The 25,812-nt window shown below is 40.6% G+C and overlaps 1 long non-coding RNA gene across 1 annotated transcript in view; it reads right to left on the bottom strand.

Annotated features, from left to right (window-relative positions):
- Positions 1-1,729: 1,729 nt before the first annotated feature.
- Positions 1,730-25,812, bottom strand: part of LOC136886194 (uncharacterized) — a 35,451-nt gene continuing 11,368 nt past the window's right edge. Inside the window, exons 2-3 of the long non-coding RNA XR_010861737.2 lie at positions 16,142-16,294; positions 1,730-2,741 (exon numbers count right to left, since the gene is read on the bottom strand). This is a non-coding gene — a long non-coding RNA (uncharacterized lncRNA). The remainder of the gene's footprint in view (positions 2,742-16,141; positions 16,295-25,812) is intronic.

Below are 25,812 nucleotides of genomic sequence, written 5' to 3'. Positions count from 1 at the left end.
AAACTAAAAGGTACAAAACAGACTAATGCATTTCCCCCTGGCATACCCACTGGAAATAAGTCAGTGATTCTCTGAAGACTCGCGTTCTGCGATGATTGTAACTTTACTGATTACATTCAGAAATTAATTTCTGCTCGGGTAACTAATTGAGCTCAGTCATTTTTTTCCCACTTTTCCCGTCACAGCTTAGTTACAGCATAACGAAAATGTTTCCACAGAGCTAGTGACCACGTAACCGTCGGGAGAAAATGGGATCAAACCCCACCTCAGCAAACTTAAATATTGATTTCTGTGGTTACCAAATTCCACACCAGGCAAACTAAGGCCAGAGTAACTGTCATTGTCACCGTAAGACCTGTCCACATCTAATAGTGAACCTGCCACCTGGTGACTGCCCTAAATGCAGATCAGTGGCGACTGGCTGAAGGTTGCACCCTCCTGTTACAATACCACGGTTATTCCTAAATGCATCAAGGAATCATATGAGGCACTTCTTGTGGGAAGATTCGCAAATGATTTGTTGGAAGTAAGAGTTTAAATGTTTAGATTGAATTGCATAATATCGCATAGTGCAACTAGTGACCTACTGAAGTTTCTTATGGGATCAATAGTTTCCCTGTAGCGACAGGCCTCTTATGTCATTGGCCGTTCTCCCCCTGTACATGGCTCAGTATGACAGCCGTCAGCTCCCTCCTTTCAACCTGTGTTATGTTCAAACCCATTCTGCCATTTCAATGAAACCACGGCATCATAACATTCAGTTAGGGTTCGATTCCAGGTACGTGGTTAAAAAGGTATATGCATCTCCACTGGGGTGCCCCTGAAATTAGCTGCACAACTTCAGGGTGGGGACGCGAGTTTACTGACCCAACGGCTTTTCAAATCAAATATTTACTGCAAAAGATATATTTATCGTCATAAGTTAATTGAGATCATTAATTATTATTTTGCTAAAGACCATATAATTAAACTCAGAATGTACTTTCTAATTTCAAGCCTGATTTCATACTCTGGTAAAATCGCATTTCAAGCACTGGGATAAGTGGATCATTATTTTCCGCTGACACAGCCACTTGCATCGACTCTCACCTTCACCCTTGTTTAAAAGGTAATTCAAATACTTCTGCAGGGCTCAATGCAGGAACTACTGAAAGCATAAATGTAGTGGTGAGGAGGGAAAACATGTTATAAGATGACTGAAGTGCTAGTCACCTGTGTGATGGGGAATGCACGTACAATATTTCAAGTTTCCCATCTGTGCCACATCTGAAGGCCACCTACCTATCTGAGATCATGCTACATATTTCATTGCCGGTGTCTTCAACGGGAACGTTTCTCGAGGACACTTACCTGGATGATCTATGGTGCTGACTTTCCACACTGTCCTCAGCCTGTAGAGCGGCTTCAACCAATTAATTGGACGATACTGTGCAAGTATATTACTCTACTCAACTCCCAATTAGAGAGCGGCATATGGTCTTCAGAGAGTTGCTAATTTAATCACAAGGAAGATGGTTCTGGGGCCAACACTAACTCACATTTAACAGTTTTATTACCTTGGAACAATTTATTTACATTGGTACAAACCTTAGCACAGAATACCATTCGCTTCTAGGCAACGACACAACACAGAGTTCTTTGTTACCGGTAGGATCCCTCACCGTTGTAGCAGTGAACCTCCTGAGAGGAGGAAGGGCTCCTCCTCACCTCCACGGCGCAGGTAAGGATCATAGTGTCGATAGAGGGAGACACACTACATTACTGTTGTGTGTCAAAGTAACTTACTTGTTCAGTGAGCACTGTTCTAGGAAGCGTACCACCTCATGGTGGCTTCCCCCCTCCGTTTGGCAAGGGACAGAGATGTGCAACTATTAGCCTTAGCATTGAGACTAGTGGGGTCTAGTGTGGTGAGGTTCATCACTATATCGAGGTGACCCCACTGAGCAACTTGTACAAGAGTAGTACCCAGCAACTCCCCAGTAATACCTCCCTCCTCCACCAGGTACATCACCACCTCCACTTGGCCCTCTATGGCTGACAAGGTCAGTGCAGACACTCCTTGTCTGTGGGTACCAATGTTCACATCAATGTCACTCTTTCCAAAGGAGAGATAGTCCACTCGACCTCGATTTTCTCCTTTCCTACCAGAGCATCCACAACATGCAACTGCCCCCTATCTGCAGCATGGTTCAAATCGGTGCGCATCCAGTCCACACAGGGATTTCTTGCAAGAAGGAAATTCACCGAATTGATATATCCCTAATCAGAGGCCCAATGTAGAATTTGCTGAAGGATTTCTTGACCTGGTTCGTACTCGACGAGCAGTTCGCGCCACCGTGGACCTTCCTCTTTGTTCCGCCACTTTCTCTGTCTCTCTGGGGAGGAAGTTTCTCTCTCATTCCGCACGCCAGCTCTCTCTTCTCAACAAACTTCTCTCCGTCCATACAAGCTCTTTCCATTTCCTCCTCTCTCTTCTTTCATGCTCTCTCCACCTCCTCTTATCTGTCCTTACGTGCTTTCTCCACATCCATTGCTTTCTTCTCAAATGCCTCCTCCCTCTGTTCTATCACCATCTCACTCTATTTCAGCACTTCTTCCCATAAACTCGGGCTGTTCTCTGTCTCCTCATTAGTTCTCTCCAATTCTTCCACCACTCTTGTATCTTCTTTCAGCTGCAATTACCTTATCCCCACATGTTACGCCAGTGATCCGCAGAGTGCCGCACAGAGTTCGCACCGAGTCTGGAACACACAATAACACACAAATTAACAGAGAGTCCTCCTTAGAGCTGGTTTACATGGAATAAGATTTAGTGAAACTAGCCACCATAAGAATTACCTGAAGGGAAATTGATTCAGTTACGAAGTGCTGCAGACATGGCAACCCTGTTATAATGTTCTGGAGACTTACTTCGACAGCTGAGTGGCACTGTAGTCAGGTTGCCAACAAAGAAAGAAAGAATAAATTGCACGCAAAAAGGATGCTTTAAACGTTGAATTTTTTGTCATATAGAGTCCTCACCTGTCATTTTGAATGCCACACGTTTTGTATTAAACTACCTGTATTTCTCAACGTTGACGGTTGAATGTTTACTTCTAGGATTGTCACGACCTTTCAATTATCTATGATGTGAATTTTTGCAGATTTCTTTACTGTGAGAGTAATTGATATTCTTCACTTTTTAATTTTAGTTCCAAACTTATTATATTTTGAATTTAAAAATTCTATTATTCCATCTTAGTTCTTTTTGGTAGATCAGTTTTTCTAGGGAATAGTTCATCCTTTCAAATTAATAGCAACCCTCGAGTCCCTATTCAAAGAAACTTAAACAAATATAATTAATTCCAGACTCAGCTTGTGGTCCTCTAGCCGCTAATACCACGCTCGGAAGCTAAGAGCCCATAACACCCCTTCTTAGTAGTTTCTTACAGCAGTATTCCATCACCCTCCAACCTATGTTACATCACTCCACTGAGAGTCGCAAGTTAGGAAGGGCATCCGGTTGGGATGATAGAACCTCGAATTAGGGTAATACGTGAAAAAAGCCCTAAAACAGCCTCCGCCGGGTTAGTGAAATAAGAGCCCTTGTACACGCGTGCTTCTACTTACTTGTGTTAGGCCACTCACTTTTATCTATCCTATCCGACCTTCCACGGTTAACTCTTGTTCTTTTCCGAGCCCCCAGGCTATTAGGTTTACGAGGGCTACGGAATGTTTAATTTTTACGCCTTTCGTAGCCTTTGTCTTTCTTTGGCTGATACCTTGCGCGGTCGTTCAACTCTCCAAGACCTAAGGTCGCTTTTCGGTGTTACGCCTCAATGAATAAAGTATATGTATTAAGTCTTACACCATCTCCCTGGTACCATGTCGTCCCGGGAGGTTACCGCGTGCAACGCAACGTAAGGCCTGCAGGGGCATCGAACGTGAAGTGTAGGTAGGGATCTTATTCTGTATTCGGGAATTCTGATAATACGCGAACACCTGCAGGGATAAATTCCAGCAGCACATTATTTTTAACGTATTATATTGGGTATTTAGTCAGAAGATAGTTTAGGTCTTCCTGTATGATTGTACTGTACCTAAGTTGCGAACTTGTAGAAAAAATGAACTTTGCATTCCATGTGTCAGCAAATACATCCAGAGCTAGTCAACTTGCACGTGCAGTTATTTCTTGCTGATATGTGCATGCTAGGCTCTCCGTATCTAGAACTTCGAAGATGCTTCTCAATATTACGCCCCCTATGAATAAAGCATTTTTATTACACCTTACATCATATTCCTAGTCCTATGTGTAGCCATCAGCTTCCACCAATCTCAGCATCAAAATCCCTGGATCATGTCCCATCTCGTCTATTTAGGTTGAGCGTAGGATCGAATCTCAAACTTGAGACTGTAACGCCCTTGTAAAGTTAAGTCTGGTGTCAAATGCATCGGTTAACCTAACACTTTTGACCATAATCACGTCAGCAGTTAGGTTTTGAGAGGTTAACGCGTGCGCGAGGCGGGGTGAGGTACTGGCCACCCTCCTCAGTTGTATCCTCCGACCCCTAGTCTGTAGTTCCAGGACACTGCCCTTGAGGCGGTAGAGGTAGGATCCCTCGCTAAATCCGATGGAAAAACCGACCCTGGAGCGTAAACAGATAAAGAAGCAGAGGAAGAAGAAGAAGAAATTAGGGAATGCATCTATAAGGCTCTGTCTATGCCTATTTACCACTGTGTCCTAGCACAGCTCTCGCCAGAGTTAGCCCTCCCTTTTAGTCACCCTTACGACTGGCAGTATACCATTGACGCAATTCTACCCCTCCACCTCACCTCATAAAAAAATGAGGATCTGGGTGGAGTGACGTCACCATAGTAGCAAGAGTTGTAGTAACGACACCACGAACAAGCCGTGTCGTCTCAAAACTCACGAGTCTCAAAACTCACGAGTCTCAAAACTCACGAATTCCAAGAAGAGGATTAGTAAGAACAAGTTTCTCTACCTGGGCCAGTCTCAAAACTCACGAATTCCAGGAAGAGGATTAGAAAGAGTAAGTTTCTCTACCTGCGCCAGTCTCAAAACTCACGAATTCCAAGAAGAGGATTAGTAAGAACAAGTGTCTCTACCTGGGCCAGTCTCAAACTCACGAGCAAGGCCAGTCCTTCTTTGAATGGTTAAATGTCCACCCTATTAGGGATGGGTTAATCGAATACTTTTAATATTCAAATAACTTCCATCCGATTATTTAAATAATCGAATAAAATAATGGAATGAGTTTCAAATATCATTCATTTATATCGCGCGGAATAATGGGATGCGACACGGATATTTTTTTTCGGTTTAAATGTACCTGGTAGATAACCGATTGAAGTAAGCAAATAGATGAACGCTTACGAAAATTAGAAATACGCCTTTTCCCAAATGAATCTCCAAATGTTGAAACTAAATGAGTGAATTAACTGGCTTGACATCTAATATCTCTAAATAAAATTCCTTATTCAAATAAATGCCGCCTTCTGGCGCATTATGGAGCTAAGCCCCAGTACTAACAACTGACAGTTTCTTTTAACTAGCAGTGGGAAATATACCTACTTTAATTTTATCTCGTCCAGCTGCATGCATAAATGGTTAGCATGCTGGCCTTTGGTCCAAGGGGTCCAGGGGGTCCCGAGTTCGGTTACAGGTAGGGTGGGAGATTTTAACTTTCATTAGTTAATTCCTATGGCTCGGGGACTGGTGTTCTTGCCGTCTTCAGCATTAGACTTCATCTTAGGTAGGGCTTCATCCTCACAGACGTGCAGGTCAACTCTAAAGACCTGCACGAGACCTCCCCGGAGGCCCTATGCCAGTATTATAAATTTATGTGAAAGGTAAGAAATGTATTATATTAACTTTAAGACAACAGCAAAATATTTTAAAAATAATGATATTAATACACCTCGGTCTCTTTCATTCACTAACATTATTTTCCCCCTGGGTTGGGGTGGCAGAATAACATTCACAGAATCCCCTGCCTCTCATAAGAAGCGACTAAAAAGGGCCCCCAGGGGCTCTTAAATTATTTAAGAAAAGACTAGATAAACAACTGATAGGCAATCTGCTACCAGGGTGACTGCCCTAAGTCGATGGAAAAACATGGCTTGAAGGGAGGCGTGAGTCACCGCGCACCTCATCCCTCGTGCAGTCATCGCAAGCACCTGCTGTCAGGATTCGTGAATTTTGAGACTCATTAGAATGTTTACTTTAGCTACCAGTTTGTAGTCGTCAATTTTGATACTATTTGTTACTAATTATAGCTCGTGAGTTCTGACACTCGTGAGTTTTGAGACGTAACCGAACAAGCTTTGACCTGTAGCTGAAGACTCCGGGTTCTCTCAAGTCAGATGTCTTGCGTCATAACACGTTGTCGCATTCCTTTACAACACCAGATTGGAAAAGTACAGTTTAGCTCGCAAAGTCATTTTTTCCGCTGACATGTACACTGTAGTCAGTATACCTCCATTGTAAACATATTTCAATAAGGGTGAGGATATTTGAAATGCAATTAACCTCTTTAGTTTTTGAGTTTATGTCAACTCCACGTTCGAATCCTTAGGAGTGGCATTTACTCTGCTCACCTAGGGCTGAAGTGCCCACTACAAGAGTTAGCCAAGGAGGTAAGATAGACGACAGCTTAGCACACAACATGCCTAGACTCAGCTAGAGACCCCCGCGATTCCGCCAATGCAGGCAAAACAACAGCACAGGTTACTCGACTCCTACCTAAGGCAAGGGTGCCCCTGGAGGAGCTTTACTATTCTAGAACCCCACCACATCGGAATGAAGTGTCCTACAAGAGTTGGCCCAGGTGGTTGGACAGACAACATCTTAGCACACAACATGTCTAGACTCAGCTCAAGACCCCGTGTTCGCTAACACATGCTCTATCAAGTCAGGCGCCCTTTTCAGTAGCCTCTTTCGACAGTATTCCACAAGATAACGGCATCCTATTGTCTGGAGGTTTCAGAGGACGTAACGCGTGGCTAGAGGTGGATTGCGCGTCGCGGCCATCTTGCGCAGTAGCCCCTGGGCCAGTTCCCAGGAGTTAGTCCCATAAGAGCCCATGTATATCCGCCAGCTTGCGCATTAGCCCCTGTGCCAGCTACGCCTATTTTCCCTACTCAGGGCATTTGGTATTTTCTGAGCCCCAGCAGATAAGGTTTTCATATTTGTTTTCTCGCGTTTTTCACACCTTTTAATAATACTTTCCTCTCATCTTTAGATATGGTATAGTTTACACTGTACCCGCGGCTACACAACGTAAAGTGCCCTCATGTCGGGAAAAGTCGTATTTATTGTTTTTGTATCCTTGTTGGATAGTTTTTATTCGTATATAGAGAAGTAGGTTTCCTTGCTTAGCACGTTCTTATTTGTTGTCCCCTGTAGGAACGTCTTAACGAGGTTTTGCTGTCATAAACGTCATAAAAGAATATTTAAACTACCCTTTTCATAGGTCATAAAATGAACACACCCGTAAGTTTATAGTAAATTTTAGAAATAGTCCAACCTACATGATGGCAAATTTTATTCAGTTTTTTAAGAAAAATTTTAAGTTCACTTTGACAGCTGTACTGAACAACAAAAATGAATTTTGCAATAGAAACGAGGGTTCTGAATTAGAGGAAAGTAACACAAAGTAGCATACAAGTAACATAAAAGACATATATGCCAACTTATCAATTTCTAAAGCAATAGATATTGTAAGTGATGGGAATCCGTATGATGATGAGTTGCAAGAGGATGATGTGCCTCAAAGTGTTCAATAGACTTTGACTTTTGTGCAGGCAGCAAACATGGCACGTAGTCTTCAGGATTTTCTTCTGGCATGATTTGATGTGCCAGAATCTCTGTTAAATTCACGTGCAGGGGTTGCTGACTGCCTTGAATATTCGTTTGTGTCTGGGAGTGTTCAGAAGAAATTCGGAGACTTTTCCATAATATAAAGTCGAGAAGATAATGTACCGATACAGGGTAAAATTTGAGATGCTGAAAATTTCTAATTATAACATTGACACATGATTATAACACAGTTTATATAATGGCAAGCAAATGTACCCGTGCTTCGCTATGATATTCAACATTGAATACGGATTTCTCCGTAAATTACTCTAAAGGCAGTTAGTAAGATTATATTAAATTGCATGTCTCTTAGCGAGTCCGAGAAAGAAAACAGGGAGGACACCATACGTTGTTTCCGATGTGAGGTAGGCATTGTGAAAATTTCCTTGATAATGGCAGGCCACATATCCTACCGCCAATCACAATCGAGTTCGGTAATTTCTACTATAATGACAGGCTCATTTGGCAACTACCATTCACAGTAGAGATGGAGAGTTTCCATTATAAAGGCAGGCCCCTTTTCCTCATGCCAGTCACAATCGAGTTGGAGGGATTTCATAATACTCGAGAAATGCAGCGCTAACGTATCAATTGGGACACGAAAATAAACCATAGGACCAAAGTTCTAGATCTCTCCAAATTGAACGGCGATTGTGCTATCTGTTTTTAATACGCCTTACCGTATAGCCACCATCTACCCAGAAACGAAGGCCTGCACCGTTCGGGAAAGAAATATCAAATAAAGTCTGGGGTAAAATAAACAATACTGAAATTACAGACAGGCTATGAACATCAGGATTCGTCATTATAACCTGAAAGGTGACCACGGAGTCACGTATCTATGCACCTTGGTCCTTTGGAGATTGTTCAGTTCACCGGACGTCACACCTGTAGATGGCCACATATGGGGCATACTGAAAGAATTTGTTTTCCAGTAAAGACGACTCTATCTATAAATGTACGTGAATTACAAGAGAAAACTGTCTGTTGCAACCATTATTCACAAATATGTTCGACGATCTACAGGAATCTTATGATCTATGCATGACGCATTACGCCACACTTTTCACAGACTTGCACAGCAAAGTGCATACCAGTTCGTGCCAGTGCTTCAAAAAGAACACATTACACACTGCCCACGCAAACATATGAGGAAACGGAATAAGCGAAGGAGACATCGGCCATTCATCCAACGAACATTTACGGGCGTTTTTACAATTCTCTACATGTCTTTAGTGGGAAGCTCCCATAGCCAGGGTCTCAGCTCCATTTTGCTAATTATCATGCTTCTCAGTGTTGCTGTTAATCTTCATACAGCAACAGCGATTGCACTCAGACCGGCTACTCCATGCCAGGGAAAGGCTGAGCATTCTAAGCTTCAATTTGTACCAATGAAATCATGTGATTCCTACGGGAGAATTTGAGGTATGTAGAGACAATTGCTCATGGATATCTGTGCTCCCTCTGTTTTACCATGTAAGCTGTCTAGCATATGGCAACTATTTCCAGGTATTAGGGAGACTCACTTCACTTCACAACAAGCCTAATTTCTTATTAAAACCTCTACAATTATCATTATGAAGGATGCACACTGGTACCAGAGTCATGCATAAGGGAGAACTTAAGGGTACATCTCTGTGAAGGACCATAATTTTAACTACAAATTACACACAAAATATCACCAGTAGTGTGCTTCATATACACCCGAAATTCACTGTACAAGTGGAATTAACCTTAGAACCATAAAACAACAAAGAAAAATTAGTTAGTCAAGTATTTTAATAATTAGCCTACTTCATCCTTTGTATGTAATTTACTTTTTGGGAGTGTAGACAGTTTTTAGGTACCTTTATCTCTGAAACTTATCAATAAAATCCACCATTTTTAACTGTATACAGAGAATGTGTGTGTGCATACAGTAGACTACTACGGAGAACATACAGAAAGAAATGAATTAACAGCATTAATTAAAACTATGTACATACAAATACAGCATTTTTTGACGGGGATAGCCGAAGTCAAGTGCTAATTTTTTAAGAGAGGTCCATGATTGTAGTCTACTTTTCTTCAATTATCGTACTGATTCTATGTACAATGTTTCAGCCTTCTAGCTTGAGTAGTTTTTGGTCTAATAAATGGAATATATCAGAAAACTAAACTTCTGTGAAATTGGACTTAAAATTTAACATTGCTTTTAATGAAAGTTGTGGCGTAACCTGATGTGTTTAATGCATTACAGCCCCATAATCATCTTGGTTCAGAAGTTCTTCATCCTCTTTCTTCCTCCTTATATTCCTTTTTCTGGTTCTTGCCTCCTTGGAAGTCTCCTTGAACATTCTCTTTGCCTCGGCAACTATTCTGTCAATAACAGTGAGGAGGTAGAGGAAAATCCATAATTGCACAGAAAGTTTGTGTTGCTTTATACCCTTTGCCTATACAGCGCATACCACAATCTAGTCTTGTGTTCATATTATAAAGCCTCTTGTTATTTACCCCTGAGGTGTATAGAGATTCCTCATGACCACAGACACTGCACATAATGATAAGTTTTTAGACTAAACATTTCTACTATTTACATCTTCAAGCAGTTCAATACTACTTTCACAATATTTACACTTTAAACATTTGTTCAGTAAACTGCACACAATACTCAGTTAAATTATCACAGACCCAGGATTAATGTTTGGAATCTTTTCTTCAATAAAGTTACTGCTGTTTGAATCGTCCAAATATTTCAGTTTATTTTCTGAAGCACTTGATTGCACCTTAACCTCACTCTCACCAAAACCATTGCTGGTATTGATTTGTGTTTCTTGCTCCTTAGATGTAAATCTATTTCCGTAGAACTTGCGCCTGCCAGCACCAAATTTCCTTGTCCTCGGCATATCTATGGAAATATTTGCTACTTATATTTTAAGAAAAACTGTTGTGATCAACACTATAGTTTATTTATTACTGATGTGGAGAAAGATGAACATCGTGCAGGTTAGCCAACTTTTGAAAGTGAAATTTACTATTTTTTCACAGATATTACATTTACTGCCCCAAAGTGACTTGTTCAGGAAATATTATAAAGTTTAAATACATTTGAAATGTAAAGGGGCGTGGCAGAGTTCTGCAGATATTTAGGATTAGCGCTGTAAAATGTCCTAAAACATTAATAATATGTACTTATTGTATATGGTTGGATTCAGGAAAGACTGGGTGATAGTATAACAGCAATTCTTTTATTTTCTAAAAAAATTCGCGTACATGTTCCCTTAAAATGCTAACTATGATTACAAGTAAATAATACATAACATTAGTACGATATGGACAAGGAGAATATTTGAGTGATATATGTAACCGAAATATTACATACTTTCGTGATTTGTCTTGGTTGTGACAGTGAGTTTACAGACGAGGAGGTGACAACAGTAAGCTAATAAACATAATGAATTATTTTATATTTCATACAAGTTTATTGAGTTGAGTTCTAAAAACTGACCACGTACGTCACAGAAATTGACTGTAAATATATTTATACCTATTTCCTTATTTTAATTACATTTGTGATACTTCAGGAAAGGTGATATTTAGTAGTTACAGTAAATTAAGTGAAAACTGTAATCAATTCATTACATGAATTAGAACAAAAGGTAAGTCATACTTCCTGCAGACTTTTACCTTAATTACTGTATCTTAATCTCACTTATTGAGGCAACTGATAACAGCCCCACATTAACCCTTTGACGCCGACATCAATATATCATATACGACTCCTTTTCTACACACGCTGCCGACCTCCATACGTCGTATAGATACCTTCAGGCCCAACATCATTTTGTTGTTGCTCTTTAAGTAATAAATGTTGTAGAGATGGAAGTGGTATATCTTAGACAGTAAAGATCTCTACCTTACTTGTATGTATGAATCATCCCAAATCAGTGTTTCTGTCTTTATCTCTGAAGTGTTTGAAATAGTCTGATCGCTATCCGCCTGAGAGCACGAAGTCGAATCTAGCAGATGTACGTTTCATTACGGGATGTTTCCTCACGTAGATTGATAGTAGAAATCGCAATCTCTTCACTGATATGAATGTTGACATCATCTGGTGAATTCATATACCGTAATCCTTTCAGTGCCTTGAAATCTGCTATGACTCCTTATTCGTTGGGGGAAAGGATATAGAGATAAACCACCCAATCAATTACAAAGTCAATACGGCCAATTTGAGCGGATTATCATAATTAATTGACCCGCTGTCAATTTGAAATGACATTGCGTGGAGCAGAAGGATGGCACGGTGCAGTTTGAATGAAAGGGAAGTAATACAGGTTTAATAAATCAGATGATATCAGCACTACACCAGACTAAACTGAGCGAAGCGAGAATGGGCGTATTAGCAAAAGAAATGGGAGTGCATGTTGCGCAGTAAAGTAACGGACGACGAAACACGCCAAAGTATACGCCCTCTTTCTCATGAACTATTCGACCCATTAACCTGGGATTGGTGCCAAATAAATCTTCGAACTATTGTTGTCAGTTCTTCCACTCAGTTACTGAGACAACGATTACCGAAGTTTTCACTGCATTGAGAAACATCCCAGGCAAATACAAGAACGTAACTTTCATTCTGTACAAATGAGGAAGGTCCCTTCTCTATTACTAAACTATCAAGGTAAATACAAAGTTAATGTAAACTAATGAATATTGAATTTTCACGACCACATTGTAATAGAAAGCGACTTTCAACGTATTAGGTCGTGTTACGTACATTTAGTACGTGATGAAGAGATGTTAAGTACAGAACAAAAATGGCCAACCAGACACCAGTGGGATCCGAACCCACAACCGACGCGAAATCGGGAGGTTGTGGGTTCGGATCTCACTGGTGTCTGGTTGGCCATTTTTGTTCTGTACTTAACATCTCTTCATCACGTACTAAATGTACGTAACACGACCTAATACGTTGAAAGTCGCTTTCTATTAATGTAAACTACATTATTTTCAGTCCCTTCTGTAAACGTCTGAAATTAATCAGGACTAAACTGTATAAACTTCATTATCTGTATAGCCAGTGCTGAACTGTGCAAAGTATAAGTCTTTGTTTTTTCCTCCTATTCAAAACCTTATTCAACCTCCGGAGGGGGGTTACAAATTAATTTCAAGTTTACTTAAAAGAACAAGCATGTTTCCGTCATTCTTTATGGACATTTGAGGTGCAGATTGTATTGTACTAAGTTTGAAATAATCTAGATATACGGTACGGTAGTATAAAAATTCACAATTATAGTACACTACACATAAACATTCACAAATTGTGGACCTATATTTTATTGATAAACAAAAATTGCGTTTGGATAACAATCGTCTGATGTTGCTAAACTAATGCTAAATTGAGTCTGATACCCATGAACAGATTACACACAAACTTAGCCATACATTAATAGTTTGCTTACAGGCGGAATCATTATCATTGACAGTGCTCTATTAACTTTGATGAAACCTTCTCCACTATTCTGACGCTTTTAACAACAGGCAGCCATGAAATAGGTTCACAGCTTCTACGGTCATTAGACAAGGACAGGAGAGAAAAGTGGGAAGCAACAGTGAAAGATATGGACTTTGCAAAATCGAGAAGAAAAGCTTGGAGGGTCTTAAATCGACTTACTGGAAAACATGATTCTAAAGAGCACTGCACTAACTTGAGTCCAGATGCCATTGCAAATAGAATGGTTGAAGTCACCTGAGACAAGAGAGATAAATGCCATACGAAAACTGTGAAACGTAAGCTCACCGAGCTCAAACATGGAACAAAGACGAATGAGGAACTGTGTAGACCATTCTCTATTCAGGAAGTTGAAGCTGCTATCAAAATGCTGAAAACCGGTAAGGCTGCTGGCCCAGATCTAGGATAGCACCACTCATTGACGCTGTAATTCCCCCGGAGCAAGCTGGTTTCAGAGGAAATCGTAGCTGCACTGATCAAGTTTTGTCTCTTACCACTCTCATCGAGGCACGCTTCCAAAAGAAGTTAAAATCAACAGCTGTCTTTATTGATCCGACAAGTGCATATGATACTGTCTGGCGACATGGACTAATTCTTAAGGTGCTGGGAGTAATTCCCTGCTTCGAAATTGCAAACCTAATTTCCAACATGCTCTGTGAGAGAGAGTTTGTAGTATTCCTAGGTGATTCTAAAAGTCGCAAAAGAAAATTAAATAACGGTCTGCCACAGGGATCAGTATTGGCCGCAGTTCTCTTCAACCTATACATCCATGACTTACCACCAACCACAGCTACTAAGTTCATCTATGCAGACGATATTGCATTGGTAGCTCAAAGCAGAAATTTCGAGGATGGAGAAGGCATTCTTTCAGCAGACTTGGTCAAAATGGCAACATTGTTCAAGTCTTGGCATTTGATCCCAAGTGCTTCTGAGATCGAGGTTTCATGTTTTCATCTCAGCAACCGACTCGCAAACTATGAGCCATCTGTCTTATTCCTTGGTGAGAAACTAAAGTACAACCCGTTCCCGAAATATCTAGGAGTCACACTGGACAGAACTCTGAGCTACAAAGAACATCTCACCAAGCTCTCTCACAAAATCGCTACAAGGAATAACATCCTGCACAAGTTTTGTGCCTCGGCTGACTGCGTACGATTAACGGGTATCAGTCTTGTCTACTCTGCAGCGGAATACTGTGCCCCAGTATGGCTGGAAAGTGCACATGTGCATAAAGTGGATACTAAGTTGAATGATACCATGCTCTGCATAACTGGTACTGTAAAGTCAACACCTCACCACTGGTTACCCGTACTTAGTCATATCCCCCCACCTCACCTGAGGAGAAAGGAAGCTCTGCTGAGAGAAGGAAAGAAGATCTGGTCATCTCCCTCATTACCAGTTCACCAGAAATTTTTTTAGCCATCGCCACGACGACTTCGATCCAGGAGACCAGCAATTATACTCACTGGCCGACTCTTGAGGGATAATTTTAATCTAAACGAGAGCTGGCGGGATGAGTGGTCAATTTCAACATCTGGAACAAATGCTCATGACCTAAATCCAACCCTGAAAATGAAGGGATTCGACCTCCCAAGAAAACTATGGTGTCGCCTCAACAGACTGAGAACTGGGCATGGACGCTGCAATTTCTTACGCCATAAGTGGGATTGGATGGTTTCTCCAATATGTGAATGCAATGAAGAGGAGCAGACCATGGACCATGTGATCCTGCGCTGCCCTCTTCATGCCTACTCCGGAAGCCCCAGCGACCTGTTTCATCTTTCAGAAAGTGCTGCAGAGTGGCTGAAATACTTGGACCTCGACTTATAAATTTGTAGTTATAATCACCATACGATTAAATAAATAAATAAACCTTCAGAACGAGCATCGAGAATTATCTACAGACACTCAAAAGTTTGTTTACAATAAAATCAAGTATACACGCAAGAGAAGAGAATACTTCGCCTCAAACAACCGTTCTGAACAAACTGAACTTGCTCTGAGAATACACAACAATTTAATATAAATTTTGGCATGATGATCATTTGATTTCAATATTTCTAATGGGAACGGATACTCAGTATTTTAACAACAACTTTTACTGAATTGTGAGCTTGTGAAAATTAGGCCTACTTTCTACAGAGTCCTTGCAGTTATCCTACTAAGTTTTAAACCTGTTACCATGGTATAAAATTTATATGAATAATAATAGTTCGTGGTGTAGGTTACTGTAGTCAGTTTGTGAATCAGGGACAACAGATGAATGACCTGGTAAATGGAACTGAGACTCTGGATACCAGTTGCTACAGAATAGGAGTGGACATCTCGAGAAAACTGTGAGTCACGGCCCTGCTTGTGAAAAGTTACTGCAAGTAGCTCGCAGTTGTGAGGCAGTATCACTACATCGGTCTGTTTTCAGAGGAACATTGCTGCAAGGGAGTAAAGTTGGTGGAAGTGGGGAATCTTATTTATGGGTTTTAAGTAACATACATGAAATGAGTGAGAATGATTGCTGGTACATACAGGTGGGGACATGGTAGGAGATTATTCAGAATGAAGGGAGATAAAGGCCAAATTATGAATGAACTCATTCAATAAATGTGTAAACCTGCGTATTTTTGGGATCATGTAAGGCGAATGGAGGATGATGTGTTATTGAGGGGAATAATGGACTCAGTCATAGAGGGTAAGTGAAGTAGCAGACTAAGACGACGATGGTTAGACTCAATTTCTAAGGAGGAAAACATTAATGGTATGAAATTTAATAAGGCCACGAAGCCTTACAGACTTACCTTATCACTCCTTCCAAGTTATACGGAGAAGAGATGGTGTGACAAGCTGCAGGAAGTGATGGCCGGTACACAGCTAGGTCACGTGTCACAGAGCTAATTGCTTCTCTCGCAATGACTGTTGCATTCACAAGTGCGTAGAGTTGTGTAAAAAACCTATAAGATGGACGTGTGGATCAGTCTCAATCACTTGGTAGACAACTTCAGACATAAAAGAACTAACAAATACATTTTGAGTAGAAAGAAACAAACAATGCTGAAATTACAAACAAGCTATGAACATCAGATTTGTCATTGTAACATGAAAGGTGTCCAGGGAGTCACATGTCTATGTGCCTTGGTACAGCACGTCTTACCTCTCAATGGTCCTTTGTTCGGTATTCCGGATTTCACACCTATAGACACCTACAAATGGGACGTACTGAAAGAATTCGTTTTCCAGTAAGACAACTCTATCTAGGAATGCGCATGAATTACGAGAGAAGACTGTCTGCAGTAACCACTGCTCGTACACATGTTCCACCATCTACAGGAATCTTATGAACAAGGCGTGTTGCATTGGGCCGCATATTTTGACGGAGTTGCACAGGGAAGTGTGTATAAGTCCGTGCTAGTGTTCCAAAATGAAGTAACAGCTGTTCACTGCCTATCCAAACACATTATGATGTGGAATGAGCGAAGGCGACTTTTTCGGATACATCAGCGCGTTGTCCAACGAACTGTTGAGGGTGTTTTTACACTTCCCTATAAGCCTTTATTGGAAAGCTCTCATAGCCAGTATCTCATCTATACTTTGCTAATTAACATGTCTCCCAGCATTGCTGTCCATTCTGATACAGCAACAGCAACTGCGCTCAGACCAGCCATGGAAACTCCCAGCTTTGTATGTTTCAATTTGTACTAATGAAATCATGTGATCACTATCCGACGAGCAGAGGCACTGAGAGACAAGAGCCCGTGGATAGCTCTGATCCACCATGATCCCTCTGTTTATCAGTGTAAGCTTTGAGCCATATCTGCATGGCAAATTCCTAAATATCACTGTTTGGTTATTGCTAATGGCCTCTTCTGGCCTCACCTTGGATGACTTGACAACTTCCATGATTATAATAGAGTAATAGAGAGGGCAGGTCCATCGATGTTGGGCACTGATGGTCGTATCTTTCCGACGAGATATTAATTTTATCTCCTAGACTCGAATCGTTGGTTTTTGCTTTGAGAGAAGAATATAAAAAAATTGACTCCACGCATATCGGAGTAGCGTTTTTGACGTACAGAAAAGTCTTTAAACGCTTCAAACTTACCCTGTACTACCATCCTTCTCCTTTCTTTGAGTTAAGATACTCCAGGCATGGGTATTCTTTCGTAATATTTGTTCAGTGATATGTATGTGATTGATATGTGTTGTTCCCTCGGCAGTATGAATGGACTGCATGTTTTTTCTTGTGGTTATTGAGATTATGATATGTTGATGATACTTCTGTGTTTGTGCGCTGCATTTTTATGTAATTCGCCATCTGTTGACTGTATCGGTGCTAGTTTCCACTCGTATCGTACGAACCTTGATAGATTTGTGCATGACTGCGGGATTTCTCTGATCCCACAGCTGAATTCGTTTGACCTGTGCACTTAACTTCTGGTATAAATGAGACCTCGTTTGTGGCCTTCGGGTCATGTTATATGAATTTGAGTTCGTCATGGCTGATACACACCTAGGTCACGTGTCACAGAGCTAATTGCTTCTCTCGCAATAACTGTAGCATTCAGAAGTACGTAGAGCTGTGGATAAATATGAACGTGTGGATCAGTTTCAATCGCAGGGTCGCCACAACTTCAGCAAAAAACTAACAAATACAGTCTGGGGTAAAACAAACAAACAATGATGAAATTACACACAAGCTATGAACATCAAGATTTGTCATTGTAACATGAAAGGTGTCCACGGGGTCACATGTCTATGTCCTTTGGTACAGCACGTGTTACCTCACCATGGTCCTTTGTTCGGTACTCCAGATATCACGCGTGTAGACACCTAAATATGGAATGTGCTGAAAGAATTTGTTCTCCAGTCAGACGACTCTATGCACTTGAATTACGAGAGAAGACTGTCTGCAGCAACCAGTGTTCATACACATGTTCCACAATCTACAGGAATCTTAGGAAGAAGGCATGTTGCATTGCGCCGCTCATTTTGATGGACATCAGTCCGTGTCAGTGTTTCAAAATGAAGTAACAGCTGTTCAGTGCCCATCCAAACATATGAGAAGGTGGAATAAGGGAAGGTGACTTTTTCGGATACATCAGCGGTTGTCCAACGAACAGTTAAGGGTGCTTTTACACTTCACTCTATGCCTTTATTGGAAAGCTCCCATAGCCAGGGTCTCATCCCTACTTTGCAAATTAACATGTCTCTCAGCATTCCTGTTCATTTTGATTCAGCAACAGCAACTGCGCTCAGACCAGCTACACCATGCCATGGAAACGCCGAGCTTTGTATGTTTCAATTTGTACCAATAAAATCACGTGATCGCTATCAGACGAGCAGAGACACAGAGAGACAAAAGCCCGTGGATAGCTATGCTCCACCATGATCCTTCTCTTTATCAGTGTAAGCTGTCATGTATAGGGGAACTATTGCCAGCGGAGATCGGTTTCATTAAATAACGAGCTTCACCTCTTCTCTAAATCCCTATGAAGCATATACACTGGCACGAGTTTGCCAGTTAAGTATTGTTACATGTAAATAACATATAATATTGGCATGATATGGAGAAGGACGACATTTGAGTGATACATGTTACATATATATTACATACCTTCATGACTTGTCTTGTTTGTGGCACTGAATCCCTAGACGAAGGTATGGAAATGTAAGTTAAGACAATAAACTTCATGATTGATTGTACTTTACCATACGAGATTATTGAGTAGACTTCTAAAAACTCGCAATGCATGTCATATTAATTTAAGTTAATTTGTTTATACCCATTTCTTTATTCCAAACACATTTTTGATACTGCGGGAAAGGTTAATTCATTAATTAAACTAAGTTAACGTAAAAATTATAATCAATTCATTATGAAAATTACAACAAAAGTTGAATCACACCTAAAGTACCCACTTCCTGCCGTCTTGTTTTCTAAAACCGAATAATTCACAGTTAACATTCAGGATTCCAAGAGAATAATATGGAGGAAATATAAAGAGTAAGGAGCCAAGTTCAGACAGCCTATGAACAAATGAGCCCTTAAAGCAGCGCTACTCAGTATAACAAACGTAAATTATAAGCTGTGGTTCAGCTTCTTACTGTGTTGCAAACTTACTAAAGGACAACACTCATTCTGCGCCAACTACATATCATTCATACAAGAACTGAGATGATATGCCATCTGGAGAAACACAATTTATGAAGCAACTTGTGCAAAATTCAATGCAGCCAATATTTACTGGTAGGCTGAATGCCATCCTCGATCAATGTTGTGTGAAGAACACTTAAGGAGATCCCGATCATCTTCCTTCCGACGAAAGGCACAGGATAATTTACAACAACAAGATGAATGGGTTTATTTTATACAGCCCAATGAATATATTAAGATGGTTATGTGTAAACACATCTCCATTTCCACCATTCACGAACAGGTACAATATAGCGTGACTCGAACAGTGGCGAAACAAGGCTGCCAACTTAGGAATCTTTACAAGACCATTTGGCTGGATGGGTTAGGTCCGGCTGGTGAGAAAAGCTTAGGGATGACTACTTACCAAGGCGATCTGGGGAGGGGGTGGGGGGCATAGTACTAGTTTAAAGCTGGGAAGCTGCCCCCAGGATTCTAGTACCCTACGTTACATCACCACTGGTATGGCTAGTGAAAAGACCACTGGTCGGCCTAGTGACAAGACCACTGGTCAGGATAGTGACAAGACCACTAGTCTGGGTAGTGACAAGACCACTAGTCTGGCTACTGACGAGACCACTGGTCTGGATGGGTAGGGTCCGGGCAGTCACCAAACCATTGCGATGGAGTCCTCCATAATTTCTGAACATTGTCACCTCTACTCTTCAACACATGTGCCGAAAAGCCCGCTATCTCGTTCTACATTTGTTGTTGTTTTTGTTTGAGTCATCAGCCCATAGAATGGTTTGATGCCATCTTATTCTGTACCAACCTTTTAATTGTACATAACTGCTTCACCCTACTTCTGCTCTAATCTGCCTGTCATATTCACACCTTGGCCTACTTGCTACATATGCTGAACAAGTGCTGGGTGTATATCGTTTTATCTCTCCCTCTAATCAAATTTAGCCAAATCGATCTCCTCTCACCAATTCGATTTAGGGTGATGATGTTAGTCTCTTACGTATCTTATTGCTTTTGCTGAAGGGAGTGATAACCTTGAGAGCTACAGATTTATGTCGGTTTCGAACAACAGGTACACGATTTTTCATTTCATAATTCTTACCATGCTCCACAGAGATTCATAGCTCGGAAATTTTGGTTAAGAACCCAGTGACTGTATCAACCTTAAAAACCCATCCCGCTGACCTATAAAGTGTCCATCGTCGAATTCCCTTCAAAAGTGAAGGAAAAAGCTACACTGCGAATCAAGATTGAGGCGGTCTATTAGTCTACATTACATTTGGAGTAACAAATTGTGAAGCAAGTTCTCAACGAGTTATCAAAAAGGAATCATTCAGTAAAATGCATTTCTCTTTGTGGAATGACGAAGCTGAAATCCTTTCTTAATCTGTCAAAGCCCAATGTCACCTACAGGTGAGACCTAATATTAATCAAATTTCCTGTTTGAACTTCTCTGCCTGTTGGAAGTACTCAAAGAAAGGTCTTGGGATTTGAAATGGAACATTTTAAATTCGCAAACTGCACTGGTCAGTCAGCTCACGGTCAAGTACAAGAGGTAACAGACTGGATTGAAGAGGAGAATCAACTGCGCGTTATTATGGCATGGAAAGCGTGTGATAAAATGTAATTATATTTTGCAGTTTATGCTTGTATATTGCTTAAAGGGTCAGAAATGAAAGTGATACATTCTTAAGCATAATATTATAATTTAAACATGTGTTATTGATATGAAAGGCATGATGTTACCTATATGTGTCATTGGTCACATCAAGTAGGCACTTTTGTTCAGTTTCAGTTATGAATAGTATCTGATATTCAGTTCATGTTTTCTCTCCCTTTTCAGTCTGACATTGAATGAGGTACTAGAAATGTTGGAAGATCTATAGATCTATAGATGATATTACTATGTTTCTACAAAATGACAGGTATATTACAGATGAGAGAAGTTGCGATGAGGCAACTAATTCTATCGATCTCAATCCCCTTCCCGGTAGAATGTTGAGATTGACAATGGAAATAAATATATCAGCAGATGATGGTACGCCGGTAACTTCTAATGAAATGAAGCAGGCGCCTGGTTTTTTTGGGAAAAATAAACGAGCACCTTCTAAGGAAACTACAATAAGTTGTGGGCAGCTACGGAGGAGAATTTTATTTTCCGATTGGGTGAGGGACGGGCATGAGGAACCTTCAGAATATGACGGACCGCAACTGTCTCCAGTTCAATGTTTTGAGTTACTGTTCATTGCAGAAGAAGAATCTCATTGTGAAAATGTCAAAACTATACGTTGTGCACAGGAACCATATGTTAGACATAAATTCAGATGGCATACGGTTTTATATCACTGTACTATTTTTGACTGGCAAAACGCATCTGGAAAACATACGAACATAGCAAGGTACAAAGATACTTCAAATTTCTTAATCAAAACTTAGGGCAGCAATTTGAGGGAATCGGTTCAAGTGATCTTGCAGTGGATGAAGCTATGGTTTCCTATTCCAGCAGTCACAGCACCAAGCAAGGGGTAACCTCTAAGGTTCGGACTTAAACTGTGATCAATTCCTACGCGATTTGCTTACCTCGTAGCCTTTGACCCTTACCAAGGATCTAAACCAGCCCAGCAGCCGCGACAGTCCAATATGCGTTAGGAGCAGCAGCTGTGTTCGCAATTGAAAGTAGGCTACCAGCAGGCTACAAATTGTAACTATACTGACCAATGTAATCTACAGGTGGCATCCCTGTATTTCTTTTTTTTTTTGTGGAACACTTTTCCTCTGGATTTTTAGTTTTGCTTTGTTTTTCGTAATGTAGCTAACATACTCTAAAATGAAATACATAGATCAATTTCGTACACTGTGTGGGCATTGGCAGTTTAAACTTGTGTGTGTGTGCTAATGCCGCTAGAGCCGCTAATATATGCATTCAAGTCTCATAATATTGTAATTGGTCTTGGTTCACGCTCGGTGACTGGGTGTTTGTGTTTATCGCAGAATTTTCCTCTTCATATTTACGCACTACTACCAACACGCAATAGGGATTACCGGTACATTCCATCGCGTAGCCTTGGCCTCGGGAAGAGCATCAGATCGCAAACAAGAGTCAAATCCACATGTACGACACATCACTGGTGCCATGGTTACTGTACCAGAGGTACGCCATGGTTACTGTACCAGAGGTATGCCCGACTCGTACATTTGAAAGTAGTGACTTGTAGAAGTCCATGAAGATCATGAAATCTGAAACCCATTTCGGAAATAGTGTGAACGTTTCTGGACATATGTCACTACTGTCGACTTATGTCGTGCCCTCTGGGGTGAAGATGAACTATTAAAATTCAGGATAAATTTTGTGCGTTAAAGTTTCCTAAACTGGAATATTTAGTGTTTGTTTTAGATGTTCAAAGGTTATCAACACTGCTATCTCTTCCCACACGCTTAAAGCGTTGGCCGCTGAAAAATGTTGTATATATATTTATCGACCAATCAAAAATTTTCTGATATTTATTAAATTAACCAATAAGAATTTGGGGTGTGTCAGGGCCTTGGCCCAGAATTTTCTGGATTTTCCTCTCCGCTATAAAAGCCGAGGGCTGATGACCGCTCCAGTCTAGAGCGTGTACCTAACGGAGGCTCCCTCGTCCATCTTCTGGAGGTCCACAAGCTCGAGATAATGGCAGTTTCGTCTTAACTATGTTATAGTTTTGAGAGCTAGCTTGAGAGGAAAGTTTCAAACGTCTAGTAATGTAACTTTTATTTTGTCAAATGTATATTTCAAACTTTAATTGTAAAATTCAAACAAGTCAAAAGAACTGAACCATAATCAGAGAATAGAGAGTGAGTAACTCTCTCGTATTCCCTCTCAAGTTGACATTGAGGTGACCATTATTTTGTAACCGTTAAAATCCACCTAGCATTTCTGTAACTTAAATATTTTCTGCATGTAGTCACCTCTCTAACGTCGGTCCGTAAGCCCAAAGAGGGTTTTAAGAATTTCATGTAAATATCAAGTAGTGAATGTGTTCGCCTCCTTACCATTTCGATCTTCGGCCAGTAACTTTACCTTTTGTTTTTACCAAAGGTCAGGTAGGATGGGTACTTGTTACCCCTGTTAGAATTAACATCATTCACTTCATTTTTAGGCAGTTAGACTGTTGAGCAGTTAGGACAGTGAGTACTGTTTCATTCTGTTAAATGTAGGTTGTGCCTGGATAGGCCAGGAACTTGTAAATTTCGAGAATAGTCTACAAAAATGTGAATTTGTAGAACAAAAAGCTCTTCCCCTGATGTAGAAATTGGAAGATCCGTCTCCTTGACAGTTGATTGAAAGGATCAGTAGCGCTGATTTAAAAATTGTAATTAGGGAGCTTCATGCTCATATTGTTAATTTATTGTTATCTAATTTTGCCAACATTGTACCCAAGCTAACAAGCCAGATCTGTGCCTGAATCGTTATTTGTTTAGCAAAGTGTAAAATTTAATATTTGAAAAGAAAGAGTAGAAGAGAAAGAAATATAGCTCCAATTTTAAAGCAGCTGCCATCGTGTTGTGAGGTGATTGCCGTAATATTTCTGTACTTATCTACGACGAAACACTTGGAGGTACAGTCATGCGCCCCGTGTTAACGAGGTGGATATCTGCCAACACTCCTGCGTGACGGTACAAGCTACAGGGATGAATGAACATCTGCCATCCACTCTGAATGTTCATAGGCGAAAAATTTGCATTTATATTTCAGAGAAGGTGCCTCTAGATTACCTTACATTTATACCGTAGGCCCAGTAGGCTTCGAAACACTGTGCCGACGCAATCAACGCATCAAGTCTTCACTGTTTCGAAGCATTGAGATCACTTCGTGTGTCGTGTCGAGTGAACAGGAACCCACACACGTCAGCTACATCGATGCTTCGGAACAGCACAGCTTTGAAACAGTAACGGTGCTTTGTTCATCTCCTCGCCACAATAGAAACACTCCGCGTGGCATTGTCCTGAAGATAAACCGAGACTCTTTATATTCCGAATCGCGAGTCAAGTGATTAAAATAACAATGCACTCCACAATGTAAGGTCTTTCACACGGAAACACTACAGTATTGTTCTCAAAGCAGGGTCATATTATAAGAGAAAGTCGCTTCCGTTTGCCAAGTGCAAATGTTTCTAAAATTATTTTTTAAAACTTCAATTTGAAGTAAAATTTTAAACTGGAATAAACCAAGTCTGTTACTATACACATAATACCGATCTTGGGCTCTTCTGAGATTTAATTACTCATTTTATAATAATTCAAGTTGGTCCACTTACTTAGACTGCTTTTGCAACTGGATTACGTATACATAGAATAACTATGTTGAACTGTTTTATATATTTCGTTAATCATTTTATAATTATTCACATTAGTTACTGTTTGAATGTGCATTTAACGGAAACATTGATTCCTTTTAGTACCACTGTAAGCGCGTAATGAGGAAGGAAACGCTGTATATTACCGGTACTCTATACTGGTACTACAATACTGTGCATCATATATTTATCATACTGTACGTTGTACATTTGCACATTAAATACTTCATGATCCTCATATTTTATCTCTATTAGAACGTCGAACATTTTAGTCCGTGAATTAGACTTAGATATGAAACGTGGTTCATGTTCCACCACGCCATCGCGAAGCACTGTTTCTCTGGGATTCCGAGACGGAAGTGCGCCGTGTGTCGCTGTGCCGTATGAAACATTCAGCAGTGACTGTTAGGCCATGTCTATTATTAAAATATATTTAAGCCACACGGGGCGGAATAATTCAGGCTTATTCCATTCTACGTTGTACAGATATATTCACAATATAAATCTAGCAATGATTCATCTTCTTCTTCTTCTACAATATCCTTACCATATGTCGGCTGTCATCGGGGCGATCAGACCCTTGTCCTCAGCAAGTTGGGGTACTGAGTCCATACCATTCTCGTACAGTCCGTAGCCAAGATTTTCTCCTTCTTCTCCTACACCTCTTTCCTTAAAGTATATATTTGAGATAAACTGAAGGAGGGCATTTATTTATTTGAGTCAGTCGCATAATACAGTAAAAATTACAAGAGAGATTATACATAGTACAGTGGTGCTGCCTAGTGCCAGATATGAGCACTAGTATCAGGTGGATGTTATTCTTTACGTTGTCGCAATTCGCAGTCTCTTTGAAGACTTCCACGTCGCCCAGGGCTTTCCGTAGTTACGGAGCAACTTCTATTCAAGTTTCGCAAGTTTCAGGCGAGCTGGATGAGCAGCCCTGCCTGATCATGTCAAAGCATCGTGAGAGAGGAGTTTT

This window comes from Anabrus simplex, chromosome X, assembly GCF_040414725.1.
Source record: "Anabrus simplex isolate iqAnaSimp1 chromosome X, ASM4041472v1, whole genome shotgun sequence".
Lineage (NCBI taxonomy): Eukaryota > Metazoa > Arthropoda > Insecta > Orthoptera > Tettigoniidae > Anabrus > Anabrus simplex.
Note: the sequence above shows the minus strand (reverse complement) of the source record. Positions and strands in the feature narration are given on the sequence as shown.